General features: G+C 36.9%; 1 pseudogene; it reads right to left on the bottom strand.

Moving 5' to 3' along the window:
* Positions 1 to 7,335: 7,335 nt before the first annotated feature.
* On the bottom strand, positions 7,336 to 7,935 carry LOC116481472 (large ribosomal subunit protein eL19-like; annotated as a pseudogene).
* Between the last annotated feature and the right edge of the window lie 463 nt (positions 7,936 to 8,398).

Raw genomic sequence — 8,398 nt, 5'->3', positions numbered from 1 at the left:
ACTCCAGCCTGCGTGACAGAGTGAGACTCTCCAAAAAAAAAAAAAAAAGTCATCCAAGATCTACTTCCAATGTGTGTGCCTGGGTATTGTTTTGGGCTGAAACTTGAATCTAATCTTCACCTTTAATATACATTTCAGTAGATTTGTTTTTATTGCACCCTTGCTACACCTAATTCTTACTGAATATTTAATGTAGAGACTATGGTTACAAACATGCAAGTATCTTTTCCCCATTGTTACCTTTTATAATATTAAAAGAATGGCATCATGGGCACGATCCAGAAACACTGCTACCTTGATTTACTGGATATAGCACGGGCTGTTTAGTAAGGCACACCTAGATTCTAATTTCAGCTTTCACACTGACTGAACTAGACAAGCTAGTGTCCATGTGTTCATTCTCTGTTTCCTTGAAAAAATGATAATGCTGACATTCAGACTTATGTCATAATGAAGCACATGTACAGTAGCGTATCTTACAGAATTACTAATTGGTTGGTAAACAAATTATGAAAGTTTCTTTCTTTTTCTTTGTAAAATATATGAAAGTTTATGAGCTTCTTAGCTTACTTAATCTGTATTAATCATATATAATTATATAGCATATTTATACTATATTAATCCATTCTTATGCTGCTATGAAGAAATACTTGAGACTGGTTAATTTACAAAGAAAAGAGGTTTAATTGACTCCCAGTTCCACATGGCTGGGGAAGCCTCAGGAAACCTACAATCACAGCGGAAGGTACCTTTTCACAGGATGCCAGGAGAGAGAATGAGTGCGAGCAGGGGAAATGCCAGATGCTTATAAAAACATCAGATCTTGTGAGACTCACTATCACCAGAACAGCATGGGGCAAACCACTCCCATGATTCAGTTGCCTCTACCTGATCCTGCCCTTGACACATGGGGATTATTATTACAATTCACGGTGAGATTTAAGTGGGGACACAGAAGTGAATCATCTCAATAATTATATATACTATTTATACAGACACACACCCCGAATTTTTAAAGATCTTTTTAAAAGAATTTTCTGACAATTTTGAATTGCACAAAATTAAAAATTCATTTTAACATGGAATCTGTGACTTTTTCATATTCAGATACATCACAGTGCAAATAAAATTTATGTTTTGTCCATAATTAGCTACTTAACCTTCTCCAAATGTGTAATATATTTTTACTGATTCTGTGCCTATTTATCAATCTTACCCTGTAACAATGCATTTATTATTTTTATTCCGTTACACATATGAGTCCCTTAAAAACTCTGAGGTTTTAGATGATATTCTTCTTTTATTCATCTGTGTGTTCTGAAGAGAGTGCTAAAAAGAAGTAGCTATTCAGGGCTCAATCAATATCAGTAAGACTGAGCACATCTTAAGCTTCTTATGTCCTACATCAATTTGAAAATCTTCACTTAAAACTTTATTTTCCCACTACATTTAAATTTGTTTCACTGGCATCACAATTCAAACATTTTTCCAATCTTGGAATCTCTCATAGCCCTCCATTACCATGTTCATCAATTAATTCTGTTATTTTGTCTTTAACATATTGTTACCATCCATGCTATCATCTCTTCAAAATTCTCATGACCTCAGTTCAGCATATGTTTATATTTCATCTGAATTATTGTATTCATTTATCTCTGACATCCATACATCTAGCCCATCTCTTCCAATTGCATATACCCTACCAATGCCCCTTGAAAAATAATCACTTCTCATGGTAGGTTACTTGCCAAGACGATTGCAAAAGTTTCTCCTATCCCTGTATGCAGCCCTTTTATAATGGGATATTACCACTCTTTTATTTAATGCTCAAGCATTTTCCCAATGCTTGAATCTGGGATCACAATGTAACTTATTTTGATTAGAGGGAGATAGCAGAAGTGATGTTTTGCCATATCCAAGTTTAGAATTCTTGCACCTTCTGTTTTTACTGTCTTGGAACACAATGCTGCTATATGAACAAGCCCAGACTAGCCTGCAGGAGCATAAAATCATACGCAGTGGAGACACAGTGACCCAACCATGGCCTTCTAGACCAACCACCTTCCATATAAGCCACCATTTCACTAAAGCTACAAAAATGATCACTGGTAAGACAACCAAAAGAACCACCTGGACAAGTTGAGCCCAGGACAAATTGCTCTCCAGTACAACCATGAGCAAATAAAATGGTTATTGCTTTAAGCCATTAAGCCATTGAGAACTGGTGTGGTTTTTACTCAGAAACATAAGTGATACAGAAGTTGGTTCCAAGAAATGAGTGTTGCCACAACAAAAATCTGAAATTTGTGACATTGGCTTTGGGATTGGAGGCAAATAGATGCTGCTGGCCAAGACTAGATTGATACCCAGGTTGTCAATGAAGGCCAGCAAGGGAACTTGTTGAAGGCTAGAGAAAGGACAATTTGTGTCATGTATTACTGAACAGTTGGCAAAACCACTATCTGTGATAACTTAGCATATAGAACCCACTTAAGGAACTATATAGACAGAATGTGGAATATGTCACTAGGTGCTTCTATTTACAGTAAAGTACTCTAAGTGAATGATGAGCTAAAAAAAAGAAAAATTTCAGTTTTCTGGTAGAATAGAAAATAAATATGGGGGGCTTTAATATTTGCTAGTTTGGAAAATAAAATTGTTCTTATTTCTAGATGCTTCAGACTGCAAGAAATTTTCATAGTAAGAGTTTTTTTTTATAAAGACCAAAACCTGGGTATGACTATGAAAAGCTTTATCAAGACCTAAAAACCATTTAAGGTGGTGCCGAGTAGACATTCTCAGCCAGGTGAAAGGCTTCTGAGACTATTTAGGATGTTGTTTCACAATACCCAGACACGCTACACGAGGTAGAGAAAACCAGTCTCTAATAAAATAATTGTGGATCTTACTTTTGACCAATGGAATAACTCATAACCTGATACACAAAATGCCCTGTATTAGTCTGTTCTCACGCTGCTAATAAAGACATATGCCAGACCGTAATTTATAAAGGAAAGAGGTTTAATTGATTCACAGATCCACATGGCTGGGGAGGCCTCACAATCATGGTGGAAGGCAAAGGAGGAGCAAAGTCATGTCTCACACGGTGGCAGGAAAGAGAGTTTGTGCAGGGGAACTCCCATTTATAAAACCATCCAATCTCATGAGACTTATTTCCCAACACAAGAACAGTATGGGGGAAACTGCCCCCATGATTCAATTATCTCCACCTGGCCCTGCCCTTGACACATGGGGATTATTACAATTCAAGGTGAGATTTGGGTGGGGACACAGCCAAACCATATCACGCCCTCAATGATTACAAGGGAGTTTTCCAAATTGGACTAAAAGGGACCAAGAAATATTAAAAGGAAAAGGTTTTGGGTACTCAAGCTTCTATGAGTTGGACACAGTTTAAGAAAGCTTTTTAGCTTTGAATAAACAAAACACAGTCCATTTCTTATAAATATGAAACAATGTATCAGAGAACAGAGCAAAGATCCAGATGATTTGCCAAGAACCATGAAAGATATGTAAGAAACCACATCTGAGGATAATGACTTGATTCTCATTCAGGAGAACCCCCTATCCCTGCAATATGAGGACTTTGCAATGGATGCCTGTCTGGGTTTCAGAACTGCCATGCACCAACTCACTGTCCTTGGTGAGTGCAGTGCTGCCTTGGGAGAATGTCTGTTGAACCTGCAGCTGAATGGGAATACAAGGGGCAGAACAAAACAGACCAGGTCCATTTCGTTGGATCAACCAGTAGAGCCATGGAGAGTTATTTGAGTGACCCTAGGCAAAAATCAAAAAAAGAAAAAGAAAAACAAAACAAATACTGAGCCCACCATAGATTACTGTACCATAGAATTACAAACAGACAAAATAATTCTTGTTTTAAGTCACTTAAGTTTTAAAGTTTTTTTATTTTTTTATTTTACTTTGAGTTCTGGGACACATGTGCAGAACATGCAGGTTTGTTACATACATATACATGTGCCATGGTGGTTTGCTGCACCTATCAACCTGTTTTCTAGGTTTTGAATCTCGCATGCATCAGGTATCTGTCCTAATGCTCTCCCTCCCCTTGCCCCCCAACCCCCTACAGGCCCTGGTGTGTGATGTTTCCCTCCCTGTGTCCATGTATTCTCATTGTTCAACTCCCACTTAGGAGTGAGAACATGTGGTGTTTGGTTTTCTGTTCCTGTGTTAGTTTGCTGAGAATGATGGTTTCCAGCTTCATCTATGTCCCTGCAACGAAAATGAACTCATTCTTTTTATGGCTGCATAGTATTGCATGGTATATATGTGCCATGTTTTCTTTATCCAGGCTATCATTGGTGGGCATTTGGGTTGTTTCCAAGTCTTTGTTATTGTAAAGAGTAAAGGTACGTGTGCATGTGTCTTTATAGTAGAATTATTTATATTCCCTTGGGTATATACCCAGTAATGGGATTGCTGGGTCAAATGGTATTTCTGGTTCTAGATCCTTGAGGAATCGCCATACTGTCTTCCTCAGTGGTTGAATTAATTTACACTTCCACCAACAATGTAAAAGCGTTCCTATTTTTCCACATTCTCACCAGCGTCTGTTGTTTCCTGACTTTTTAAAGATTGCCATTCTAACTGGCATGAGATGTTATCTCATTGTGTTTTTGATTTGCATTTCTCTAATGACCAGTGATGATGAGCTTTTTTTCATATGTTTGTTGGCCACATAAATTTCTCCTTTTGAAAAGTGACTGTTCATATCCTTTGCCCACTTTTTGAGGGTTTTCTTTTTTTTCTTGTAAATTTGTTTAAGATCCTTGTAGGTTCTGGATATTAGCTCTTTGTCAGATGGATAGATTGCAAAAATTTTCTCCAATTCTGTAGGTTGCCTTTTCATTCTGATGATAATTTATTTTGCTCTGCAGAAGCTCTTTAGTTTAATTAGATCTCATTTGTCAATTTTGGCTTTTGTTGCAATTGCTTTTGGTGTTTTAGTCATGAAATCTTTGCCTATGCCTATGTCCTGAATAGTATTGACTAGGTTTTATTCTGGGGTTTTTGGGGATTTAGGTTTTTCATTTAAATCTTTGATCCATCTTGAGTTAATTTTTGTATAAAGTGTAAGGAAGGGGGCCAGTTCCTATTTTTTTGAGTATGGCTAGCCAGTTCCCCAGCACCATTTATTGAATAGGGAATCCTTTTTCCATTGTTTGTTTGTTTTTTCAGGTTTGTTGAAAATCTCATCGGTGTAGATGTGTGGTGTTATTTTTGAGGTCTCTGTTCTATTCTATTGGTTTATATATCTGTTTTGGTACCAGTACCATGCTGTGTTGGTAACTGTAGCCTTGTAGTATAGTATTGCTCATTGCCAGAATTAGTATTTCCTATATTTTCCTGTCCAATCATCAAAATATACCAGTTGACTTTTCCTCAGAATAGAGCTAAATGTCCCATTACCCACAAGACCACTCTGACATTGTAATTCACCCATTCAGTGAAATATACCCTAATGTGTATATTGTCATTATTATCTGCCTGGTAAAATATATAATTTTGTTATGTGAATATCCACTTGGTTCAACTCATAACCTTTGAATTAGTGGCAATAAAATTTCTATAATTTAACATGAGTATAAAAGAATTCTTTTGAGTTAAACCTACTACATTCTTCCTGTAACACAACTATATTTTCTTCAATTATCTTTTTACCACATGCTGAGTAAAATTCCTATTCTATTTCCATCATGTCATTAGATCTACTTTCCATTGATCTTTGATAATAACAAAAGAGTCATGTTCCTAGATTTCAAATTCTCAGTCTTTCTATACTACACATATTGAGAGGATTTTTGTAGGTCATCAGTTCTCTTAACTGTCTTTATGTTGATGACATCTAAGCACTGCAAAGATAGTGAGGGAAGCACTAGTTGTAGATCCTCTACCTTATGAAATTACTATCTACTGCAGTCCATTGGTGTCCCTTTAGAAAGCCTCCTTAATCAAAACAGTAAGTAACTTGCAGACTGGTAAAAGCCACTTTCAACCAGCTAAATTATGACAATAAAAATAAATTCTTACATGGTTGGTGAAGTGTACTGTTTACAGTAAGACAGATGCTTTCTCTAGCTTATTTGAAAAAAGAGCCGCATTTTGTTTGTTTGTTTCTGTTGATGGGTGTATCCAACCATAAAAGATGCACTTTCTTGTATTTGCTGTTTCATTCTGATGATCATCACCAACACAGTGAACTGAGAAATGCAAGTTCTAATTTGAATATTTTTGAAAGCAAATTAAAAACAAAATTTGATCATTTTTAGGTCATTAAGATAAAATGAAAAATACAGCTTATAAAAATACTTCATTAAGCAAATGATAGAAAACATAATCTACAAATAGTCACTGAAACTAGAAGCTTATCAGTAATCAGACTGTATTACACAAGAGTCAATGAAGTAACTCTGTAGATTTTCAATCTGAGAATACATAGCCAGAAGACAGCAATTTAAACTGAAGGCTGTTAACAACAGACTTTAAAGTATAGCTACTACAAAGAGGTATTTTTGTGATTATCCCTCTGAAGTTGTGATCCAGCTATCAAACATTTTGAAGAGTATTGTTCATCTGTAAAAGAGAATCATCTAAGGCAAAAACAGCAGGAAATTCAAACATCAATTCTAATTTTTTTTCTGCTCAAAACTTTAGACTATAGAAATGACAATTTTGTTGTCTGAATTCTTCTGTCTCACCAATTCTCAGAAAAATATTATATTTCAAGTAGAAATCATCGGGTATAATCATAAAGGGAAAAATATGTCAATATTTCCTTATAACGCTCAACTAAGACATTTAACAGCAAAATCGTATTTATTCATAGCAGTGAATGGTAATTTGGGGAAAGATTACACAGAAAATCTGAAGATAAACTGAAAGCCATCTGTATCCATTCAAAATACTTTGGGTAGTTATATGTATAAACTGTACACTAGCATTAATGTAATTTGCACCTTGCCTATGAGGGGAGATAGTGTTTAATAATTGAAATGCAAATAATGACTTCCTCACAAAGTGGAATTATGTAATATCTTTAATTTATAGAGATGTGTGTGTGTTTGATAAGCAGTACACCTTTTCTTAGGAAAGCCAAGTTTGTACTTAGAAAATCGGTGAGCCTGTTTCTATAAAGTGCATTGGTACTTCATGTGGACTACAGGAGAATATAGAGAATTAATAGTCACTACTATTATGTACCACTTTTTTTTTTAAGCAGATAAAGACTTGTTTTATTTCAATGGCTGATCTGTGCAATCATGGAGGCCAGTGTGTACAGACTAAGGGGGAGCTTTAAATCTTGATCTCTTCGTCCTTGGACAAAGTCTTGATGATCTCCTTCTTCTCGGCCTGGAGGCTCTCTTCACAGCACTTGCGTGCTTACTTGATCATAGACCAGCTGGCCTCAGCCTGGTCAGCCAGGAGCTTCTTGCGGGCCTTGTCTGCCTTAGCTTGTGGCTGTGTTCCCTGAGAATCCACTTGTTTTTGAACACATTCCCCTTCACCTTCAGGTACAGGCTGTGATACATGTGGCAATCAATCTTCTTAGATTCACAATATCTTCTGAGCAGCAGGTGCAGAATCCTCATTCTCCTCATCCACGTGATCTTCTCTGGCATTTGGGCATTGGCTGTACCCTTTTGCTTACCTATGCCCATGTTGCCTGACCTTACGGCCGGCCAAGGTGTTTTCCTGGCATTGAGCCTAGGAATGGACAGGCACAGGCTTAAGGATGATCGGCCCATCTCTGATCAGCTTCTGGATCTGCTGACGGGAGTTGGCATTGGCGATTTCATTGGTCTCACAGGGGTCCAACCAGACCTTCTTTTTGCCACAGCAGAGGATGCTAGAGGCGAGCCTCTTCTGAAGCCTGAGTATACTCATGGCGGTGGCCGCAGCAGCGAAAGGGACATACCACTTTCTAGAGATTTTAATATCTCTGGCAGCCAGAAATACTGTCTCTTTCTTAGCTCTGAATACTTAACATTCGTGGATATAAAATAATTTTTTACTTTCGATTGCCCTAATATCTTAAATGCATAGTCACCCAAAATGAAGAAAACTGGTTTGAATAAGCCAACTGGAGTTAAGAAGACATAACCAGCAATCAAAGATTTTCTAGAAATAATAAAGCAGTAACTACAATATATGAGTGTAGGGGCAGCAAGACTCCACCTCTATCCTCTCAGGGTCTTGGCTGGGTCTGATAATTAAATTGATGTAAAACAGATTCACAGGAGAAAGGCATAGAAATTTATTTCATGTAAGTTTCATGTGGCATCGGCACCCTTATAAAGAAATGAAAACCTCAAAGAAGCAGTTAGAGTCAGTTACCTGTATACTGAATGAAACAAAG

The sequence above is a fragment of the Hylobates moloch genome, unplaced genomic scaffold (genome assembly GCF_009828535.3).
Source record: "Hylobates moloch isolate HMO894 unplaced genomic scaffold, HMol_V3 SCAFFOLD_3, whole genome shotgun sequence".
NCBI lineage: Eukaryota > Metazoa > Chordata > Mammalia > Primates > Hylobatidae > Hylobates > Hylobates moloch.
This window is presented reverse-complemented; position numbering and strand designations above follow the sequence as displayed.